Source organism: Sus scrofa, chromosome 16 (assembly GCF_054392235.1).
Source record: "Sus scrofa isolate SSC_HxYL_T2T_F1_AM1 chromosome 16, Sscrofa_HxYL_maternal_Yorkshire_Landrace_v2.0, whole genome shotgun sequence".
In the NCBI taxonomy this organism is placed as follows: Eukaryota; Metazoa; Chordata; class Mammalia; order Artiodactyla; family Suidae; genus Sus; species Sus scrofa.
The window spans coordinates 66,499,385-66,523,970 of NC_139398.1; the positions used below are offsets into that span (position 1 = coordinate 66,499,385).

General features: G+C 39.4%; 1 protein-coding gene and 1 pseudogene across 14 annotated transcripts in view; one reads left to right on the top strand and one right to left on the bottom strand.

The window, feature by feature from the left end:
- Positions 1–24,586, top strand: part of SLIT3 (slit guidance ligand 3) — a 914,676-nt gene that overhangs the window by 84,903 nt on the left and 805,187 nt on the right. Inside the window, exon 4 of one of the 14 annotated variants that reach the window (XM_085001790.1) lies at positions 7,739–7,877. The exons of the other annotated variants lie outside the window; for them this stretch is intronic. The gene's annotated coding sequence lies outside the window, so the exon portion shown is untranslated. The remainder of the gene's footprint in view (positions 1–7,738; positions 7,878–24,586) is intronic. 14 annotated transcript variants of the gene reach the window in all.
- LOC100623740 (large ribosomal subunit protein uL29 pseudogene) lies at positions 8,234–8,613 on the bottom strand (annotated as a pseudogene).

Genomic DNA, 24,586 nt, shown 5'->3' on the forward strand with positions numbered 1-24,586 from the left:
GTGTATCTTTGTGCACATATGAACATAATTCTCAGGAACAGATAGCTAGAACTGAAATTGTTGGGTTGAAAAGCATAGTTGCAGTAAATTTTGATAAGTATTCCCAAATTGCCCTTTAAAAATTTCTACCAAGAGTACATGAGAAGCATTTTTTTTTCTCTTCATACTTTTGCCAACACTGGCTATTATCAGTTTTTTTAAAATTGTCAATTTAGGCAAGGAATGATATTCTGTGATTGTTTTAATTTATTAAACATCATTTTTTGATCTTTATTTTAAGCCTCTTTTGGCCTTCCCATCTCTAGTTTGGAAATTTTTATTGAACTTCATTAGAACAGGATGTGAGTAAAGTATGGTTGCTGAAAGTTGGACTGTTCTTTATAACAACAGTCTTTTAAGGCAGGTCTAATTACTTCACACTCTCTGTAACATTGGATCTTGGAATTTGGAGGGCTGAGCCATCCCATTCCCCTTTCTGAGAGGAACCAGACCTGGGCACCAGACAAGATGATTGAAAAGGCTTTCTATTTTTTGGATTGCTGGAAGAGGTCTTCACACCTGCCTGGCCTGCTCTCCAAATCCCCTGTTAGGTCTGACTCCACCCAGCCAGTTTGAACAGAGGCAGAGCATGCTGAGAACTTTCCCCAAAGAAAGAAAAACATGCCAGGGAGTCCGCATCCAGAGAAGCTGTGCCAGGATTTCCCTGGCAAACAAGCTTAGGCAAAGCTGAAGTTGGCTTGCCAGTGTGAAATAGCCCAGCTTCTTGGTATAATTGGACCATGACTGTAAGTATGGGTAGGGAATGTGTGGTGAAAATGAGGCTTATGACCAGGTGTGGGCTACAGATATCAAGCTAGTCCTGTATCTCTACTTTTTGTGCAGATAATCAATATTCTTGCTCATTACCTTCCTGTAGGTTGAAAAAAATAGCCATGGTCGTTATTATTGAGATGTGCCTATTGTGATAAAGAGGCATGGTTCTTGTTCTTTAAGTCTCCTAAAGCTATTGAGAAAATAGGTATTGTTATGTATAGTTGGAATCGATTAATGAGATGAAACATTTTCACATAAAATGACTCAAGAACACTTTAAAAAAGCGATGTGGTATAAGTGCTTCAGCACAGAAAGCAGCAATATGAGTAGTTAATTTGGACACAGTTCTGAGAGGCTCTGTTTAGATTTGGGAGCCCATAAAGTTGGCTTCTTTCCATCCTTTCCACTTAATTTTCCATCCTTGCTTATCCCAGGTATCTCCTTCACAGTGACCAGAATGGAAAGTCAGTCAGTACCCCAGACTGTCTCTGCTTCTCAACCCATTGTTTCAGAGAGAAGGACCAGGTCCTGTTTAGAGTGATAGCTTTTAGCTTAGACTATGTCTCTTTCCTGCATCTGACAGATCCCTTTATCTGTGGGATTCAACTTAATTCAGTATATTTATTGAGACCCTCATTAGAAAACAGCAGTGACAAAAACATGATTTCTGCTAACAATTTAAGGAGAGAGTGAAGTGTAAACAACTAGCTGTAAACACTGTGATGAGTGCCACAGGGAGATTTAAATAACAGTTGATAGGAACATGTAAGGGGGATATTTATTTTGTGTTATGTTGAGTTCATGCAACTTGTGGGACATCTAGAGAAAGATAGCCAGTAAGCCACTTGGTAAATAGATCTAGAAATTAAGAGAATGGACTGAGATGATGACGGAAATTTGGATTCATCAACATATGGTTTACTTAAAACTTTTGGATGAGATCCTCCAGAGAGAGAAGGATGAGGATGAAAAATGATTGTATGGAAAATATCCAGTTTTAAAGAGAGAACAGAAATAAAGCTAGTGAAAAACAGAGGAAGCATAACCTTATCAAAATATTATAATTAGGGACTTCCATGTTTACTTAGTGTAGAATAAAAGTAACCAGATTCACCCTTCCACCTAAAAACAACAAGAATAATAACAAAACAAAAAAAATTGTAAAACAATAGTTTTCAAGATGCTGGGTGTCAAACAGAAAAAGGCAGTGATCCATGTGGGATAGGAAAAAATGAGGTAAGCCCTAAAATTGCCCCAGCTTACTGCCTTGAGAGAATTTCTAGGCTGCAGCACAGAGGCAACACTGGCAGAGCCCAATGTACTCCACAAATTGAAGAGGTGAAGTGGAGAGTCTGGGAATATCAGGGTGGCTGGAGTTCACAGGACAGAATACTAGAAAGAAAGAACTACACTAGGAAGAGAACTGTAGAAATCAGAAGATGATGCTCCTGATGTATTCGTATGAGTACTGATTAGTGCCTGCATGTGAGGAGACTACCCAAAACCAAGGAGAGAATCACCTGAAATTAATAAAGGGACACTCCCTAGGACTCATATATATAGGGCAAGGATTAGTGCTTGTTCTTGCCAGCTAGAGTGGAAAATTTTTTATTTTTATTTATTTATTTATTTATTTTTGCTTTTTAGGGCCACACTCATGACATGGAATTTCTCAGGCTAGGGGTCGAATCAGAGCTACAGCTGCCGGCCTACACCACAGCCATAGCAATGCAAGATCCAAGCTGCATCTGCATCCAAGCCTACACCACAGCTCACAGCAATGCCAGATCCTTAACCCACTGAGCAAGGCCAGGGATGGAACCTGCATTCTCATGGATCCTAGTCCTGAGCCACAATGGGAACTCCAGAAAAGTCTTAATATCTTAATTATATATCAAGGAGAATACTTGAAAGGGTTTTACTTTAGTAGTATGGTAAAATTAACCCTAGAGTAAATTCATCTAACAAAATTTAAAACCAAGACCAACAGGATCAAACTCTTTCCAAGTAACATAACAGTATGACAGAACAAAGTTCAAGAATATTTATAGGAATACAAAAATATCCAGTGTCCAACAATGTAAAAACACAATGTCTTGTATTCAACCAGAATTACCAGCAAATCAACTGAAACTGTTTCATAAATAAAGTAAATAATAATGATAGTAGACAAAGGTATTAAAACATTGTTATAATTGTATCCTGTATATGACAAATCTAGGGTAAAGATCAAACAGGAATTAGAGTCATGAAAGATGTAAACACAAAAAGCCAACTCAAATTTTTAGAGATGAAAACCATAATGTTTGAGATGAAAATACACTGTATGGGATTAATACTAAATTTGATATTGCAAAAGAAAATACTGGTGAACTTGAATACATAGAAATGATTCAGAAAAAACTTATCGAAAAAAGGAATTAAAAAATAATAATAACAGTGAGCTATAGGAAAAGTACAAGCAGCATAGCATACCTGTACTTTAAGTCCCTAAAAGAAGTGGGGCAAACATTTTTTTTGAAGAATGTATGGCCTCACTCAGTGGGTCAAGGATCTGGCATTGCCGTGAGCTGTGGTGTAGGTCGCAGACGAGGCTCAGATCCTGCATTGCTGTGGCTGTGGCATAGGCTGGCGGCTGCAGCTCCAATTAGACCCCTAGGAACCTCCACATGCTGTGGGTGTGGCCCTAAAAAAATTTAAAAAAAAAAAAGGAAAATTTATGGCTGAAAAATTTTAAATTTTGATAAAAACTGTAAATGCACAAATCTCAAACCTTAAAGAACCCCAAACACAAAAAATTTCAGAAAACTACTTTATGGCATGCTGTAATGAAATTGTTCAAAACTAATGATAAAATACCAAAGTAGAGGAGTTTCCATCATGGCTCATCAGTAATGAACCCAACTAGTATCCATGAGGACACAAGTTCAGTCCCTCGCCTTGTTCAGTGGGTTAAGTATCCGTCATTGCCCTGAGCTGTGGTATAGGTCTCAGCCACGGCTAGGATCTCGTGCTTCTGTGGCTGTGGTATAGGCTGGCAGCTGCAGCTCTAATTTGATCAGTAGCCTGGGAACTTCCATATGCTACAGGTGTGGCCCTAAAGACAAAAACAAAGAAAACAAACAAAACAAAGCACATTACATACAAAGAAACAAAGATATGGATGACAGTAGATTTCATATTCAAGGAAGTTAATCATGAAAGCAGTGAAAGAACATCTCTTAAGCACTGAGAGGGAAAAAAAGGAAAAAACCTATAAAGTCAGAATTGTATACCCAGTGAAACTATTTTTCAAACTAAAGATGAAATAAAAACATTTTAATATATATAAAAACTAAAAGAATTCATCACCAGAATGCTTGCACAAAGTAAAATTAATGTGTTAAAGGAAATCATTTAGACAGAATTAAAATGATTCTAGATGGAAATTTCTACACAAAGACATGAAGAGCACCAGATATAGTAACTATATGGGTATGTGTATACAGTTTTTCCTGTTAATAAGTAAGTGTCTCTAAAAGAAAATTGGTTGTTTAAACAATGATAATATTAATGCATTCTGGGCTTTTTTCATAGGTATAGGTAAAATCTATGGCAAAAATAGCAAAAAGTCTCAAAGGGCAGAATTTAAGTGTAGTATTGTACAGTCTTATACATAAAGTGTTATAACATCACTTGAGGCAAAAGTTTAGTAGGTTACAGCTGAATATTATAAGCCTAAATCAACCAATAAAATAAGAATTAGAGCTAATTAGTCAATAAAGAAGATAATATGAAATCTTAAAAGTAATTAATGCAGAACAACACAGAAAAAGAGGCAAAAGAGAATGAGGAACAAGAGACAGATATAAAACAAATAGCAAGATGATAGACTTAAGCTTAACCATATCAATCATATTAAATGTAAATAGATTAAACACTCCTTTTGAAAGTCAGAGATTTTCAGATGCAATAAAAACGCTAGATGTCTACAAAAAAAGCAGTTTAAATACAAAGGCAAAAGTAGATTAGAAGAAAAGGTTGGGAAAGATCATGCTAACTCTAATCAAAAGCAAGTTGAGTGACTATGTTAATCTCAGGTGAAGTAGCATTCAGAGAAAAGAGCTTCACTGGAGATCAAATGGTGGTTTCTTGATAAAGGGTCCAATTTATTGAGAGGACATAACAATCCTAAATAAATAAAGCTCTTAATAACATAGTTTTAACATACATGAAGAAAAACTGATAACATTACAAAGAGCAGTAGAAATAAAACACAGTTATACTGAGAAAAATAACTCCTTCTCAATGATTGGTAGAACAAGCAGACAGAAAGCCAGCAAGAATGTAGTAGGGTTGGACAGTCCTGTCAACCAACTTGTCCTAACTGACATTTGTAAAACCCTCCACCTAACAATAGTAAAATGCACATGCTTTTCAAGTGTACAGGGAACATTTATCAAGACAGACCATATTCTAGGCTGTAAAACAAGTTCCAGTAAATTTGAAAGGATTAAAGTCATACAAAGTGTGTTCTCTGACCACGGTGAAATTAAATTAGAATCCAGTCATGGAAAGATATACAGAAAATCATAAAATATTTAGAAACTAAATAAATAACTATAAATTATAAACTAAATAATAAACTCTTGTAAATAACCTATGAGACAAAGAAGATGTAAAAAGAAATTAGAAAGTATTTTGAATTGAATGAAAGTGAAAACACAGCATAGTATGGAATGTTGCTATAGAGGTACTTAGGAGAAATATTATAGCAAGAGATGACTGTTTTAGAAAAGAAAAAAACATATGTATGACTGGGTCACTGTGCTGTACAGTAGCAATTGGCAGAATGTTGTAAGCCAACCATAGTATAAAAATTAAAAAACATTAAAAATTTTAAAAAAGCAAACAGATCTTAAATCAATGCATTTGTCTTCTTCCATAAGAAATTTGAAAAAGAGGATAAATTAAAACCAAACTTATAGAAAGTGTAAGAAAGGAAATAAATATCAAAGCAGAAATCAATGAGATATAAACAAAAAATGGAGAAAATCAGTGAAATAAATGCTCATTATTTGAGAACATTAAAATTGATCAAGTGTATCTAAACTGCTGAGGAAAAAAACAGACAACATGCACGTTACCAATATCAGGAACCACTAGAGTAATATCACTGCAGATTCTATAGATACTAAAAGAAAAATAAGGCAGAAATTATGAACAACTTTATCCCTGTAAATTGAACAACTTAGATACATTGGATGAATTTTCTTGAAAGACGCAAACTACCAAAGCTCATTCAAGAAGAAATAGATAAACTGGATAGCTTAAGTCTCTTTAAGAAATTAAATTTGTAATAAAAAACCTTTCCACAAGAAGCCACCCAGAGCTAGATGATTTCACTGGTAAATTCCACCTGATGTTTGAGGAATAAATAGTATCAATTTTATGTAAAGTCTTCTAGAAAAATGAAGAGGAGGAAATACTTTCCTACTCATTCTTTGGTGCCAGTATTACTCTGATCCCAACGTAAGGCAAAAACATTATAAGAAAACTGTTATTTGATAAATTTTACTTTATCAACATTAAAAAAATTATTCTTTATGAAAGATACTAAGAAGGAAAAAACAAGGCAGTAAATGGTAGGAAATATTTGCAAAGCATATATTTGATAAACTACTCTACTTGTATTCAGAATATATAAAGAGATATAACTCAATTACAAGGGACAAAATTCAACCCAATTAAAAAATGGGTAAAGATTTGAAATGATATTCAAATGTCAAATAAGCACATGTAAAAATGCTCAATATTATTAGTCATTAAAGAAATGCAAATTAAACCCATAATTATATAGCACTAAATACTTATTAGAATGACTGAAATTAATAAGAGTAACTTTACCAAGTGCCATTGAGGATGTGGAGGAACTGGAACTCTCACACATTCCTGTTGAGTAGGTAAAATGCTAAGTCAGGTCACTTCTGAAGTAGGTTTGGCGTGGTGTTAAAACGTTATGATGCATCTAGCATATTATCCAGTCATTGAGTTCCTAGGTTTTTACCCCAGAGAAAAGAGAGTGTGTCCCTATGAAATTTTGAGCATGAATGTTCATGGCAGCTTTATTTGTTTTTTGTTTGTTTGGTTGGTTGTTTTTTTTGTTTGTTTGTTTGTTTTGCTTTTTTTAGGGCCACACCAACAGTGTATGGAAATTCCCAGGCTAGGGGTTGAATAGGAGCTGTAGCTACCGGCCTATGCTACAACCACAGCAACTTGGGATCCAGGCCACATCTGCGACCTATGCTGCAGCCTGCAGCAATACTGGATCCTTAAGCCCACTGAACAAGGCCAGAGATCGAACCCGCATCCTCTTAGATATTAGATGGATTCGTTTCTGCTGCACCACAATGGGAACTCCCCATAGCAGCTTTATTTGTAATATCCCCAAACTGGAAACACCCAAGTGTTCATCAACAGGTGTATGGATAAACAAATTGTGATGTGCACAGAAAATGAAATACTTAGCAATAAATGGAAATGAACTATTGATGTCAGCAGCAATATGGATATATTTCAGAATAATTATGCTGAATAAAAGAACCTAAACAAAACTAAAGTAGATTGTATGTTTCCATTTATATGAAATTCCTGGAATTCAACCTAATCTGTACTGATAGAAAGCAGATCGGTGTTTGCTGGGGGTGGCAGGGTCATAAGGATAAGAAGCAGGATTACAGTGAGGCAAGAGGAAGTATGTGGGGTGGTGGATATGCTTACTCTTTTGATTGTGGTAAGAGTTTCATGGGTGAAATTCATCCATCAAAACCTAGCAAACTGTAAATGTGAAGTTTATTGATTATGGTTAGTTTGTTGTACATCAATTAAACACAATAAAGCAGTGTTTACAAATCCCGTAATCATTTTCTGTGTTGCCATACCATAGATGAAATTCATGTCCCAGGTGTAATGTTGAATGAAGAGACCTTTAAGAGGCATTACAGTTCTGCATGCCTGTTATCTCGCCATCATCGCAAACCAACCTAAGTCAGTCTTTGCCAAAAAGTCTGCAATATCTTCAAGAGGTAACAAAGCCAGTATACAAACTTAAATAAGGCTGATGCAGGGACAATCTGTGATCTCCAGCAGATCTGCTGCATGGGGTGTGCCTCCTTTCTCTATGTGGTAGAGGTAACCTAAGTATAAAATAGTTAGCAAGGTGGGGCACTATAACATAGTTAGCAAAGAAATCTTTGCGATTAACCAGCTGTGTGACTTCAGGAAAGTCACTTGCCCTCTCTGTTCCTTTATTCAGCTTTAGGATAAAATTGGGCTGGATGGTTCTGGGGCTCTTTGGGGCTCCAAGTTTGTTTTTTTTTGTTTTTTTTTTTGTTTTTTTTTTGTTTTTGCCAGTTTATTTATTTTATTCTTGCCTGGATGCTCAGGCCTTGATGGCGAACTTACAAAGAGGGTACAACCACTCCTCTATTGCTGCTTCTTGGTCTTCAGGTTTTCCTTGTGCTTGTTGAGCCAGTGGCGCATGGCACCTTTTTTCTTGGGCCGTAGATCCAGAAGCCTGTACTTCTTGCCCTTATAGAATTTCCTGAGGTTCTCATGCTGAGTCTGGTTAATGACAGTGAGAACACAGGTGATGGATTTGTGAACAACTTGGATCTTGGGGAGTTGGGAGCCACGCCGCCTGTTTCTTTTGAGACGCGCAGTTGGGACAGCTCCACCTTCAGGTCCTCCATTTGTTTCAGCAGCTCCTCCTTGCCTTGAAGGTCTCAAGCCTGAATCTTGGCCATGGCTGTGCAAGCTGCCGCTGCCACTTTCTCAGAGGGTTTTTGTTTGGTTGTTTTTTTTGTTTTTTGATCTTTTTAGAGCCAAACCTGCATCATATGGAGGTTCTAAGGCTAGGGGTAGAATCAGAGCTGCAGCTACCGGCTTACAGCACAACCATAGAAATGCCAGATCTGAGCCCAGCCATACACCGTAGTTGATGGCAACGCCAGATCCTTAACCAACTGAGCAAGGCCAGGGATAGAACCTACATACTCATGGATGATAGTCAGATTCATTTCCACTGAGCCACTACAGGAACTCCTGGTTTGTTTTGTTTGTTTGGTTTGTTTGTCTTTTAGGGCCCTACCCACGGCATGTGGAGTTTCCCAGGCTAAGGGTCCAATCGGAGCTACAGCTGCTGGTCTACACCACAGCCACAGCAACTCCGGATCCGAGCCGTGTCTGCTACCTACTTCACAGCTCACAGCAACGCCCGATCCTTAACCCGCTGAGCAAGGCCAGGGATTGAACTCGAGTCTTCATGGATGCTAGTCAGGTTCACTAACTGCTGAGCCACATCAGGAACTCCTGTTTGTTTTATTTTAAATTTCCCCTCTTATGTTTTATTTTCTTTATTTTTATTTATTTAGTCTTTTTAGGGCCACACCCACAGCATATGGAAGTTCTCAAGCTAGGGGTCATATCAGAGTTGCAGCTGCTGGCCTGTGCCGCAGCCACAGCAACACCAGATCTGAGCTGCATCTGTGATCTACACTGCAGCTAGCAGCAACACTGGATCCTTAACCCACTGAGCAAGGCCAGGGATTGAACCAGCGTCCTCATGGATACTAGTTGGGCTCTTAACCTGCTGAACCACATCAGAAACTCCCCAGAGTGTTTTGTTCTAAATTTTCTATTATAGTTGATTTACAATATTCTGTCAGTTTCTGCAAAGTGACCCAGCCATACATTTATATACATTCTTTTTTTCACATTATCTTCCATCATGTTGCATCATAAGTGATTAGACATAGTTCCCTGTGCTATAAAGCAGGATCTCATTGCTTATCCATTCCAAATGCAATAGTTTGCAGTGGTTTTTGACCCTGTTTTCAACATGTGGGGACTGATTTCACCAGTTATCATTTGATAACATGGTTCAATATTTAGGCGGATTAACTGCTTACTATAGCTACCTTCTGGAGCATTGCATTTCATTTTAGCATGTTAAAGGCTCTAGGGTGTCCTGTAGAGAAAAAAAAAATGAATTTAATTTTGATTTTGTTCAGTCTTCCCAAGTGTTGACCACCTCCTATATTTCACTGCACACCATCATGTCTCATGATTTGGGGAGTGTTGGCATCACAGATTGTCTCCTAGGGAGCAAGAGTTAAGGTGAGGGGAGGATGCTCTTGGATAACTGGTGTACCACCCCCTCTGAGACAAGGAAATAAAGAAGGTGAAAGGGAAGTGCATGAGGGTGACTAAGGATATGGAAAGGGCCAGCTACACGGTGACGAAGTAAGAAGACATTTTAGAGTGGGCTGTGGGGGAAGGAGGAGCAAGTGGCTTCCTTAGGGATGTATGGTCTAAAATCCTCATTGCCTTCATCATCTACCCACCCTCCCCAGCTCCATGCAGAGCCACTGCAAAGTAGGTTTCTGCACATTCGTCAGTCTGCATATTCTACTTGGCTTTGAATCTAATTGGATTATTAGCAGATGGGAGTCTTTCTATTGCCTTGGCTCAATATCTCCTATTGTGTACAGAGGAAGGAGATTTGATGGAAGAGTTTCCGTGAATATAAAGTTCCTCTGAAGCTGGACCTCCCCATCCAGGACCCATGATTTCTGGTATTTGAGGGAGTTCAGGTTGTACACACAGCTAAAACTGATCATTTTCACCAACAAAACTAGCTTTGTGGCTTTTTTTCTGTACATAGATTTATAAATACTTAAAAAGATGAAATTCTACATAGAAACGTGAGGGAAAAAGTAAAGAGAACTGACTTTTACTGCCTGCGATAACCACTGTCATTTCAGTGACCATCTATCATTTGTCATTTATATCTATATGCATCCACATTTGCATAAATGGGCTCACAATTTGTGGTAGGCAGAGTCCTCAAAGATATCCACACGCTAATCCCCAGAACCTGTGAATATGTTATATTACATGGAAAATGGGAACGAAGATAGCAGATAGAACTGAGGTTGTTAATTAGCTGAATTTTAAATGGGGAGATTATCCCAACTTATTCAGGTGGGCCCAGTGTAATCACAAGGGTCCTTCAGTGTGGACATCAGGGGGCATTGTCAAAATGATGTGATGTGTGAAAGACTCAGCCAAGTCATTGCTGGCTTTGGAGATGGAGAAAGGCGCCACCAGCCAAGAAATGTAGATGATTCCTAGAAACTGGAAAAGTATGTAAAACTTAACATATGCTATCAATGCTGTTATTATTAAGGATACTTCCCCCCCAAGTCTTTCAACCTTCCTTTCCTTGTCTACTTTCCCACCCCACATAAACAGTTTTAGAAACCTGATATGTCTCTTTTCATGCGCTTTCACACTTATGCAGTTGCTCATGCACACACGCACACATGCATTTGCACACAGATGATTTTGATTAAAGTGGAAGCACAGTTCCCATTTGCATTACCTTTGAACTTTCCAGATTATTTTTATTTTATTTAATGATTTTTATTTTTTCAGTTGTAGTTGGATTACAGTGTTCTGTCAGTTTTCTACTGTACAGCCAAAAGACCCAATCAGATTATTCTTATAATTAAATATGGCTGCAGGTGACACATTTGGGATGGGAGTCAGCCTGCCTTACAGGGATTTTCTAGGTTGTCTAAATGGGACCTGCAGCTTACGCTACCATAGAAGGTGGAAAGAAGAGATACATAGGGTCTGAGCTGTTAAGGAGAATATTTGAGCTCTTGGATTGAGCCTTGCTATCTGAATGTGAGAACCACTTATGGACTTCTCAAAGCTGCAGGGGTCAATAAATTGCATTTATATTTAAGTCATTTTGAACAGAATTTTTTTTTTGGTAACTTAGCAACACACTGTCCTGAGATATAAACTCTAAAGTCTGTTCATCCTGGCTGCTGTACTATTACAAGGTTGGGGAGGCTAATGGCTTATCAGCTCCTTGCCCCACCCCACCACCCTTCACACCCTGGTCATTATTTTAGTCAAAATATAAAAACCCAATGAAACAGCTGGACTTATTTAAAAAAAAAAAAAAAAGGCTTTGTTAGCTCATGAAACCAGAAAGTAGAGAGAGAACCAGGAAATACCACAGAAGCTACACTCTCAGCCTTCTCAGCTTTAGTGTCTTCAGTGGACTGGAATTCTAACTGCAGGCAGTGTTCAGCTCTCATCCTCAAAGTATTGCAACTAAATAAGAAGGAGTTCTTCTTAATACCAACTTTGGTTTGGAAAATCTAGGGAAAGGATGCTGGTTCACTGGCTTGGATCATGTGCTAATGGCTTGGACTAACCTCTGTGTGCAGGTGATGAGAAGCTATGATCCACCTCCATGGCCAGAGCACAAACATTTCCACAGGATTATCATGAGTACATCATAGGCAAAATTGATAGGTGATAGAGGATACTGAATCCAAGAGAAGTAAATCAGAGAGCTCTCAGATTTCAGAGTCTTTCCCCATTGGTTTCTAGGGTTTCTTGCTAAAATATGAGTGAAATTTAGGTCAAAGTGAAGTGCTTATGATGCACCATTAAGTGAGGAAAAGTATGGTACCGACAAGGAACATGAGATGCATGATTTGTCTTATACATTTAACTTCTAAGTTTGGTTGAGGCCAGAGAAGACTGCCTTTTTTCCCCATGGCATTCTCTCTGATAGGCTGGTAATTTTTAGAGGTTGCAGGCCCACCTCTGGGCAGATGATGTCTTGCAGATGGTCATATTCCTAGAGTTCTCCTGGGACAATGGTTCTGGCTGTTGTCTTTTCTGTCCCTTCCTGCTGGATGAGTCCTAGTCTTTCTCCTGGCATAAGACCGGATGGCATTTTGAGTCAAGCTGTCTCTTGGAAGCTGAAACTATTACGAGAGGCTAGATTGGGAGGGTGAGACAACTGGCATTCAGCTGAGTGGGAAGATGAGGAACGGCTTGCCAGCTGCTGAAGAGAGTGTTTGCAAAGTACATGAAAGATAAAAGAAAAATTGTGAAAAGTGTGTTTGCATGTGTGTTTGTATAGCTGAGTGTGTCCATATAACATTTCAATTTATTTATTAAAAATGCTTTTGTCCTTCAACAACCAGACTCTTCTGTCTTCTGAATGTTCCTAGAACCCATACTGTCTTCCTTGAGATCATTCTCTGTCCAAGCCTAGAGAAGAGACTAAAGGCATGACAGCCCCAAACCTTCTCCAGACAAGCGGGACCCTGTGCACTAGGAGATGGAATGGTTAGCCTCTCTGTCTCTGAGTCCTCCATCATGTCATTTAAATCTACCAATGCTAACATTAATTACTTCTGCATCCATGAAGAATTCCTTGCCTCTGTCCCATTTATGTCCCATAGGTTGGTAATTTCAGTTAATTAATCGTGAGTTGGTCCTAGTGACTCACTCATCCCAGGTTCATTTCAGCTACCAGTCCTAAGGTTAAACAGGTGCTGTTTATTGAGCTCCTATTATGTGTGAAGACTGTGGAGTCAGACATCTTGACTTCAAATATTGGTCCTTCCAACTACTAACTTGCATATGTCTCTCAAATGCTTTGGGGTTCAGGTTTCTCACCTGGAGAGTGGGGCTAAAAATATTACCCAATCCCATAGAGATGGTCAGATCAGCTGATAGAGGTAATATAAAAGATATAGAATAGCTCCTGGCATTCAGTGAAGACTCAACAAATGTTGGCAATGGATATTAATCCTTATAACCTTCTTGAGGAGCGAGTATTTTATCTGCATTTTGGAAATGAAGAAACTGAGTTTCAGAGAACAAAATAATAACTGACTCTGGATCACACAGATTCTGAGGAATAGAGCCAAAACTCATACTATTCCTTCCAAATGGCAAAGCTGCATCATATTAAAGGGGCACTTCCTTACAAAGTACATGAGCATTTGGGAAGGCAGATTCCTGCCTGTAAGGCTGAGCAAATTATGTACTGCCTCAGAACCTGTTTCCTTCTGTATATGAAGTGGATAATAGTATTCTTGCTTAACAACAGTTATGATGGTTAAATGAGATACCATAGTGAAAGTAGTAAAGATTCTTTCTTTTTCAGCCTCCTGTCTTACTTTTTATAGGGTGGAGTTAGGACACAACCTGATGGAAGAGGTAGATCTCCTATCTAAGAACATGTTCTCAAATGATACATTATTTTTGGTTTAGTTCATGTTGTAGATCATCTACATTCACACTCTCTTCATTGTAACTGATTGAGCACTTTTTAACTCATACTGTCTCTTTCCTTTTTTGGAAGGACACAGCATGTGTATGCAGCAGTAGATGGTACAGGACAGAGACAAGCATTGAACAGGGATTCAGAACATTAGTACCCCAGCCTGGTTCTGCGGTTACCTCATTGTGTGTATGACCTGGTCATTTCCTGAATGTCACTGGGATCCCATTTCCTCATTTTAAAATATAGGCGATGATGTGTCATCTGATGTCCTCACATGGTTATTGTTGAGGACATGTGAAAAATTAGGGAACAATAAAATCAAAATGAGAAATATACTTATAAAAGCCTATGGCGTTCCCATTGTGGCTCAGCAGTAACGAACCCGACTAGGATCCATGAGGATGTGGGTTCGATCCCTGGCCTCGCTCAGTAGGTCAAGGATCTAGCATTGCCATTGCCGAGAGCTGTGGTGTAGGTCACAGATGTGGCTCTGACCCCGCATTGCTGTGGCTGTGGCATAGGCCGGCAGCTGCAGCTCCAATTCGACCCCTAGCCTGGGAACTTCAATACGTCACAAGTGCAGCCTTTAAAAGACACACACACACACACACACACACACACACACACACACACAAATTTTTATTAATGTCAGACTCACCTTGATCACTCTTCTTGGGTCCTTCTTACCCTGCTTGTTACTAACAAGGCACCATGGAGAGCTGGACTTGGCATCTACATGCCATAGTTCAAAACTTACTTCCAGGACCTTGGCAAGTCACATTTATTTTCTGGACTTATCTTCTCTGTGAAACTGGAACTGTTACCCCTGCCCTTCCTACCAAAAGCTTTGTCATAAAGATCAAGTGAGATTGTGGATATAACCTTTCATAGGATTTTACAAACTGTGTGATGTCATGTAAACTGTCCAGCACCTAAAGCAGGGAGTCATCCTATGCATTTATATTATGTGTTCTAGAAGGCCTCTGGTATTTCTTCTAACCTTGAGAACTTTATAGACCCTGCCCTATTCCCTGCTTTCTCAATTTCTCCACTCCTTCTGTCCCCAGCTGTGAGATGGTACACCCTTCCTCTAGCTTTGTTTGTCTTGAGTGAATGGCCAGAGGCATGTTGACTGGTGAAATCTGGATTGACCTGGTGGCTCATGGTCAGCATTTGATGCTCACCTAAAGACAGTCAGAGGTGAACAAAGCAAGAAAGATTTGGGATAATGGCAGCCCAGTGCCAAGGCTTCAGAGTTGGGATTTCTTCCCAGAAAGTCTAGTTAAAATATTTAACGATCTGTGGGCAGGAAGATCAGGCAGTGCCACTTTGGTAACGGAGCAGGTCCCAAGAGCCCCATACATTATCAGGCAACACTTTGGTTGCTGGTTGGTATGGAGGTCTTGATCATAGGAGGTGTGATATTCGGGAGGCTCAGAGTAGGGGATATTAACCAGCAGTTTGCAAGCCTTTTTAGTATTTTCAATGTACTCTGACTATTTCAAGTATATTAGATGCATATCACATTTGCTTCTTCCCCAAGTATAACAAACAGGAACCTTATCTTTAGCATCTCTAAAAGAGTTGAGTGATGTGTCTGGACCTGTTTCTTCCTCTTCCTCCTCCACTTTTTCCTCTAGCCCTCTCTCTCTATCTCCTCCTCCACCTCTCTCTATCCTCTTATTCCTAATGACTTTTAATTCAATGTGAAAGAAAACCTTAAATGTATGGGGGGGAAAGACGGATGCATTCGTGTACATTTGAAGCCCTGGTTGGATTTTGGCCCTCTCCCCTCTAAGTCATTATATTGAACCAACTTAATTCTCTCTTTAGCGTTTAAAAAAAAAAAAAAACTGTTTATAATTCAGCCACGGGGTTAAGTAAACAATTGATTCAAACAGGAACAAGACCCCTCCTTTTCTCCCCCAGCCTTCCTCTTAGGATAAGACTTGAAGGTTTTCCTTCTAGAAAGGGAAATGTAGCTGCCACAAAGAATAATGGGGGACCCAAAAAGATGATTAATTAGGTCTGGTGTCCAGGCCAGGATGCAATAAAGAACATTCATGGAAAAAATTCAAGTACACTGACGTGAAAAAAGTTGAATTTAAAACTATTTTTGTAACACAAGCTGTTTGTTGTTATTTTTCCCAAGATGAGAGTATCTGATTTGAGAATTAAAAGGCCACCTAAAGAAATTCCAGGGAGTGTGGCACCTGGACCAGTCTGTTTGAATCTCTGCTCTACCATTTACTAGCTATATGAACTTGGCAAATAACTTAATTTCTGTTCCTCAGTTTTCTCATGTGTGAAATGTGAAAGAGAATCCTATCTCCGAGCATGTGAAGATTAAATGAAATCATTCACTAGCATGCTTATATCATTGGATTTACATGTAATAATTCCTCAACAAATACTTGTATTAGTCAAGGTTCTCCAGGGAAATAGAGCGATAGAGAGAGAGAGAGAGATACATAGAGATGGAGAGACAGAGAAACAGAGATTGTGGAGGCTGAGAAGTCTTATGACCTGCCATCTGCAAGCTGGAGACTGAGAAGACAAGTGGTATAATTCCAATCTTAGTCTAAGCCCTAGGCGTCGGGAGAGCTGATGGGATAAATCCCAGTCCAAGGACAAGAGGAGACTAATGTCCCAGCTCAGTCACATGGTGTCACTTCCACTACGTTATATTCATCACATAAGTCACAAAGTCTCACCCAATTTCAAAGGGAGGGAAGATGGGTTCCACTTCTTGATAGAGAGTGACAGAGTTCTTGAAGAGTGTGTTGGGCCTGCGATATTGCTCTAGGCATTTTTGGAAATCATGACCTTCTGTGGTTTATAAGCTCTGAAGTTCCTGAGATGGGAAAGATCATCCCATACTTGCGACTTCTAGATCAACTGCTAATCAGGGTGGCTCTGGGGCCTCTTGTGTTGAGGTTTGAGTGTGGCCCTGTCCTTTTAAGGTTCCTCCCAGTTGTTTTTTTTCTGGCCAGAAATTGAAGACCTACAGCAGAGAATCTTTTCACATGTTCCCTATCTTGCTCCAGGCTACAAACCTTCTACAATAAGTTCTGCCCTTAAAGGTTAAAATATTCAACTGATCAAGTGTATTGATCCCCTAACTCCCAACATTTGGATCCCAAGTTCCCTCCGAGTTGATAACATGGATCAGTGTGTTAACTCTGGACTTTTTATGGGGAAGGAGCTCAGACTAGGGACCTTAATTAAATCCCAAATTGGAAAAGCAGTCAACCTTCTTACAGGAGAGCTGCTTATAAGGAACATTTTTCTCTATCCATTTACATGCTCAGGTCCCTACCCAGAAACATTTCATATAAATATTTTAGCCCAGTGATGATGGTGACATGTTCTGTTTTTCTCTACCTCAAGAGTAAGAGTCTGGATGAAGAAGATGTGACACACACACACATGTATAATGGAATATTATTGAACCATAAAAAGAATGAAACAATGCCATTTGCAGCAGCAGAGATTATTATACCAGGTGAAATAAGTCAGAAAGAGAAGGACAGATACCATGTGCTATCACTTATATATGTGGAATCTAAAATATGATACAAATGAACTTATCTACAAAACAGAAACAGACACAAATATAGAGAACAGACTTGTGGTTGCCAAGGGGGCTGGGGGAGGGATGGCGGGGAATTTGGAATTAGCAGATGCAAACTATTAAATGTAAAATGGATAAACAACTAGGTCTTACCATCTAGCACAGGAAACTATATTCAATATCCTGATACAAACCATAATGGAAAAGAATAAGAAAAGAGTAAAAGATTCTGTCACAGGGGCCAGTTGATATATTTTTCTGTCTCTCGTACTCAAGCTACTAAAGATAGGGAACTAAAATTAATCTGTAGTGGATTTGAATAAGATATTTCATTCTTTGTTTCTTGTTCTTAAATCAACTTCCGCTGGTAGCTTCACTCCATCTATGGAAAAGACAGGAAATTTTAATGCAGTCATGGCTGTAGTGGCAGTGGTGGCAGATCATGGGATGAGGTGGGATGCTGAGGATGCTCTCCCCTTCTCCAGGTTGTATGTCTTGCCTAGAATATTGAGTTGTGGCTTCCTGTCTTTAATCTTTTGTTATTGCCATTGATATGCTCACAGTGTAGGTTGAAGGAGCAACAGCTACCCAAGGGAAACTTGTCCCAAGATGAGGGCATGAGTACAAGAGGTTATATGGAAACCCAAGAGGCCTCTTAAGGCCTTATCTCAGAGCTTTGCGCTGTCACTCTCACTGCATTCTTTTATTCAAGCAATTCTCATTGCCAACCCCAGATTCAAGGACTGGGAAGTACACTGTTCCCACAGCGGGACATGGCATGGTTGGATGTAGAAAGGGGTGAATAACACAGGTCGGCAACTCAGTCAAGCACAGTTTCCCTTCCCTCTTCTTGTTCCCTCTCTGTAGTTTATTTGTTGAAGAAACCAAAAATTTTTCCTGTGGAATTCCCCACATTCTGAATTTTTCTGATTGCATACCTGTAGTAGCATTTTTTTTTTTCTTTTCATGGCCGCACCTGCGGCACACGGAAGCTCCTGCCTGGGCTAAGGACTGAATCATAGCTGCAGCTGCAGGCCTACGCCACATCCACAGCAACGCTGCATCCAAGCTGTATCTGCAAGCTATGTGACACCTTGCAGCAATAATGCTGGATCCTTAACCTCCTAAGCAAGGCCAGGGGTCAAACCCACATCCTCAGAGACAGAGCTTCAGGTTCTTAAAAGCCACTACAGGAGCTCCTATAGTAGCATGAACACATTTCTCTGTTCTTTCCTTAAATTGGTTGTTAGATCTAGAGGTTTGATCTGATGTTGCTCTTTACAAGGATGTTTATGGATAGTTAAATGTACTTTTATCAGGAGGAACAAACAGCCCTTTTTCTCTCTTTTTGGTGTTGGGCCATCATTGATCTTTGCCTTGGATCCATTATTTAGTTAGGGATTTGCAAAAGAATAATGTCATTTCTTCTTCATTTTTTTTTTTTTCTGTCTTTTTGCTATTTCTTAAGCCGCTCCCTCGGCATATGGAGATTCCCAGGCTAGGGGTCTAATCGGAGCCGTAGCCACCGGCCTACGCCAGAGCCACAGCAACGCTGGATCCGAGCCGCGTCTGCAACCTACACCACAGCTCACAGCAACGCCGGATCCTTAACCCACTGAGCAAGGGCAGGGACCGAACCCGCAACCTCATGGTTCCTAGTCAGATTCGTTAACCACTGCGCCACGACGGGAACTCCTCTTCTTCATTTATTACTGAGAATCCTTCATAGAGAAAAACTTTCCCTGATCAACTGTTTGTTATCTGAGGTACAGATCCTGCAGGAAATCAGGCTAACTGCTTGATTCTTCCCTTTATTTACCAGTTTCCAGAGTATATTGTGTTTCCCTAGCAAGTTCCAGAGATAACATTGAGTATTGTTTTTAGTATCTTATTCATAGAATTTTATATATTTGAAATGTTTCAATTCCTTGGTATGATATTATTCATGTAAAACCTCAAATTGCCCCACTTTAGTCAGTAAGCCTCTTTGAGTCGATTCCTGACCTTCTGACTTGACTCTCATAGTCTCTGACAGTGTCCGTGTGTTCAGGTATGTTAAGGCATTCCAAGAGTTGCCATTGTGGCTCACCAGGTTAGGAACCCAACTAGTATCCATGAGAATGCAGGTTCCATCTCTGGCCTTGCTCAGTGGGTTAAGGATCCAGTGTTGCTGTGAGCTGTGGCATAGCTTGCAGATGGGGCTCGGATCTGGCGTTGCTGTGACTGTGGCTGGTGGCTGCAGCTCTAATTTGAGTAGCCTAGGAACTTCCATATGCTACAGGTGCAGCCCTAAAAAGGGAAAAAAAAGACATTCCAGGGTCATTTTATACATTCCCTGCCTGTGTTTTATTGTTGCTATTGTTCTGTAGGTTCTCAAGTAACTAAGCTGTATTTAGGTGCTAAACTGAAGATAGGCATCATCAGACTGATTGGAATAGGGCTTATGAGATAGGCAGGGAGATTCAGTGAAGAAATGGGCATTGATGATGGATAAGATTGTGTTTGTTGACTGGGCTACAATGAAGAAATTGGAAGGTCCATACTGAGAATAGTGGGGATTTCAGGACTCTCTGATGTTCCTCTTTACCCTTTTGTTGGTCTGATTCCCCATAGATCCATGACCCAGTGTTCTCTAGGAGCCTTTGGCTAGGCCATTAAATTTGTGTAACAGAAATTGATGAGCATAATGCAATCATCTCAGGACAAGGCTTTTTCTGGACAGCAAAACCTAGCCTTTAGGACTGGGGCACAACTTCATTTTGTAGCTGTTTGCCTGTTTGTTCAGATAACCATTTACAGATCAGCCCTTCAGTCTTGGGTTTTCAACAGCTGGTAGCAATTTTCCTGCACTAAATGACTGCTAATTATCCTATACACCACACTTAATTCGTGCTTTCTTGGCTAAGTTGTGAGTTCACCTACTCATTGTAATTATTCCTTACCCTCATCCTTTTTTATTTTTTTTTACCACCCCTTTCTCTCTTATCCCACTTTGCATTTCCAACACCACAATACAAAGAGTTAGATCCAGTTGAAAAGAAGTGTCATAGCACTAGCAAGTTTCAGTGGATCAGGAAATGAACTCTCATTCTCTGCAACAGGCTACTAAATGTTGAGAAAATGAAAGCTCCAAGGAAGAATTGTCACCCCAGCATCACAACAAGCTGTAAAGCATCAGAACCAGGAGGCTGATACTCTGAGATCCAGTATCAGTTCTTCCCCTGTCAGGCTGTGTGTTCTGATTATCATTTAATTTAATATCTCAATCTGTTTTTTCACCTCAGGAATGAGGGGTAGTTCTTTCCCCGCCCACCTCATAGGCCAAAGTAGAATATGTTTATTAACATTATTGACCTATTACATCTTAAATCTGACAATTTAAATTTCATGAAATATTACTACATCCTCACAATAAATGGTAAGGGGAAGAAAGTCTTACAGGCATGTGAATAATAACCTGTAATTTGAGAGGCCTTTTCCACATGTTATCATACTGCATCCTCACAGCAAATGTTGAGGTGGATTAGACAACTGGAATTATCCCTGCTGTGGGTTGAATTATGTCCCTTTGGAAGGTTTGTTGTAGTCCTAACCCATAGCACCTCAGAGTATGAACTTCTTTGGAAATAGGTTTTTTTGCAGATGTAATTAGTTAAGATGGGCTCATACTGTAGTGGGTGGATCTGTACTCTGATAATGATTGGTGTCGGTACAAGAATAAGAAAAAGAAACACACAGGGAGAACGCCATGTGACAACAGCATCAGAGACTGGAGTGATGCAGCTGCAAGCCAAGGAATATCAGGGACTGACAGCCACCACCAGAAGCTAGGAAAAGGTGAGGAAGAATCCTACCCTACAGACCTCAGAGGGAACATGGCCCTGCTGTCATCCTAATGTTGGACTTATGTCCTCCAGAATTGCGAAAGAATGAATTTTTGAGCCACCTAGTTTGTAGCACCTTGTTATAGAAGCCTTCAGAAACTAATACTAGCCTCATTTCTGACCAGTATACTGAGATTCAAAACAAATCTGAACAGCATATATTTGTCAAGAGCCTACTAAGTGCCAGGTGATCTTTTATGACCTGGTTATATAGCTATAAACAAAACAAAATTAAAATTATGCTCTAAGGTATACAGCTTGTTAAAGACAAATACTATGATGAGACCCACGTTTCTAGGCTTCCAGATCAGCATTTCTGTTTTGGTTTATTTCAATTATATCCTCCTAGGTAAGGAGTGTCTCTAATATTGGCAATGCTTATACTGCATATGAATGTGCCTGGAGTTTTGGCTCTTTACTACGGAGCTCAGCAGCTTACCTCTTTACTGGTGAACATATACTTCCTAAAGATGTATTACATGTATTGTCACAATTCTCCCTAGACCTGAAGATGGGTACCTTTCTTTTTTGCCTTCGCCCTGAATTTGATATAAAATAATCTGATGCAAGAATAGCTGCTTTGATGGAGCACTTCTGAACAAAGGACAGAAACGGGAATTCCAGATTGCCACAACATTTCTAGTTGTAGGATTGGGTTTTGAAAACCCTGCGAAGGGTTGAGAGTTACTGACTACAGCCCCGCTGTGGAGAGAATAAAATTGGCTCCTTAGCTTCCTGGTGATGGGGCTAAGGGACTCCGGTGCTTTCATCACTTAAGGGAAAGAAAAGGTAAAGAAAGTGTGTACAGTAACCTTACTCCACAAATAAAACCAACCATGGCAATAGCCTTGAAAGACTTATTTCAAGACCTCCTTTCCCTCCCACCTTGACAGTTTAATGGAGTAGGCAGCCTGAGCTTCATTGTAATAGAAACCAGAAGACAGTCTCCAAAAGTGAAAGGCTACAATGGAGGCCCAGCAGCCTTTGTGTCTAAATGTATCAGCTCTGTCCTCAGCAAATGGCAATGTTGCCTGACAGGCAATTACTGCTGTTCCTAATTGCTTCCATCAAACCCGGCTGTTTGAAATACCTAGAGCCCCATACCAAGCCATGCCTCAGCCAACACTGTTTTGCTGGCTTTGGTTAATGCTTTACTTTTGGCACACTGGTTTATGTCTGGCAATCAAGTTCACTCTGACCTGTTAAACTTTCCGAAGACCCTCTCTGATCAAAGCCAGAAGACAATCTAATTAGGTTCCGTCTTAAGTGGAAGGCTGGCAAAGCAAAGTGTCTCCTGTTCAGCTTGTCAGTACAAGGAGAAAAGATGAAAGCCCTACTTAGGACTCTGCCCACAGTTATACAGTCCATGGTAGACCTGCCTGATAGTGGCATTTCCTTGAACATGTATAAATGAATATTTGTGTAGGGGACTCTGAGCACCCATGAGAAAGGATGAATAGGTTTACATTTTAAAGTGTGTAAGTTTTGATATCTTGCAATATAGGAACCATAATTTTTTTCTTAACCTGAAAAGTTTCCACTGTGATTAAATTCATTTTAAATATATTCAAAAAAACATTTTAAAAAATGTTCCAGTCTTAGCAGTTGTCTTCGTGGGGCTGATGAAGAGCTCTAGTCTTTGTGAACAGCCCTATCCCTAAGGAATCTGTCAAAAATAGTCATTTGCATTTAACATCACAGTTGCCTGTGGTGGCACTCTCAGTTGAGACTAACAAGAGACTGACAGCCAAAAATCTTTAAAGGGAAAATGTGAAATGAGATGTTCATTGGAAAATTTTAAAAGCTGTGACATGTTCCTAAGAACCTAGAAGGCCATACATATAGGTAAGTCATGGCAGGTACCTAGGAAATACATGAGAAAACCTCAGTAACACCTCTGTCTGACCTTGATGATCTGCACAATCAGTAAGCAGAAGCTAAGGCAGAATTGTCAACTGCTGGTTGGAGTGTTGACAGACACATGGAACTTCTGGTGAGGGCTGAGAGACATACTGTTTCAAGACATTTAAGGAAATCTCTGTCTAATCATTAGTTGAACACTAGGCTAACCAAGCAGAGACTTTAGCAGTTTCACACAATATAGAACACAGACTTCACAGAATTAGTCCTGAAATGTCACTGAATAAACAGCAACAATGACAAGCTGTGGGGAGAAAATAGGATCTGATTCCCAGAGTTGTTACATATATTAAATGTTCAGTTTTCCACAAAAATCATAATATATGCAAAGAGACAAGAATGTTTAGCTCATACAGAAGAAAAAAAGAGTCAATACAAACTGAAGAGTCTAAGACATTGGGCCTACTGGATAATACTTTAAATAAGCTATTGTAAATAAGCTCAAAGAAGTAAAGGAAGCCATGTAAATGGTAAAGTATAAAAATGGTATTTCCAAAGTGCAGAATATCAATATAGAGATAGAAGTTAATTTAAAAAATAAAAATTCTGGAGTTGAAAAATGCAATATCTTAAATGAAAATTTTCCTAGAGGAGATGAAGAGCATATTTCAGCTGACAAAAGAAAGAATCAGAAACTTGAAGAGACATCAATTGAGATAAACTATTTTGAGGAACAGAAAGGAAAAAGAGTGAAGAAAAGTGAACAGTCTCAGAAACATGTAGGGAATGTCAAGTCTACCAGTATAGACATAATGGGAATACTAGAAAGAGAGGAGAAAGAGGAAAGGCATGAAAGACTATTTGAAGAAACATTAGTCAAAAACCCCTCAAACTTGGTGAAAAACATAGTCTACATATTCAAGATGCTCAGTGAATCCAAGTAGGAAAACCTCAAAGAGATATGCACCTAAATACATCATAATGAAACTATTGAAAGACAAAGAGAAAATCTTGAAAGAAGCAAGAGAAAAACAAATCATGTTCTAGGGATCTTCAATAATAATTAAAACTGATTTCTCTTCAGAATTATGGAAACCAGAAAGCAGAAAAATTACATGCCCAAAGTGCCAAAACAAAGACTATCAACTAGAAATTCTATAACCAGAAAATTATCCTTCAGTAACAAAGGAGAAATTAAGTAATTCTCAGAAAAATAAAAGCAGAATTTGTCACTAGCAGACCTGCCCTACAGGAAATACTAAAGGGAGTCCTTGAGGCTAAATAAAAGGATACTAGACAGTAACCTGA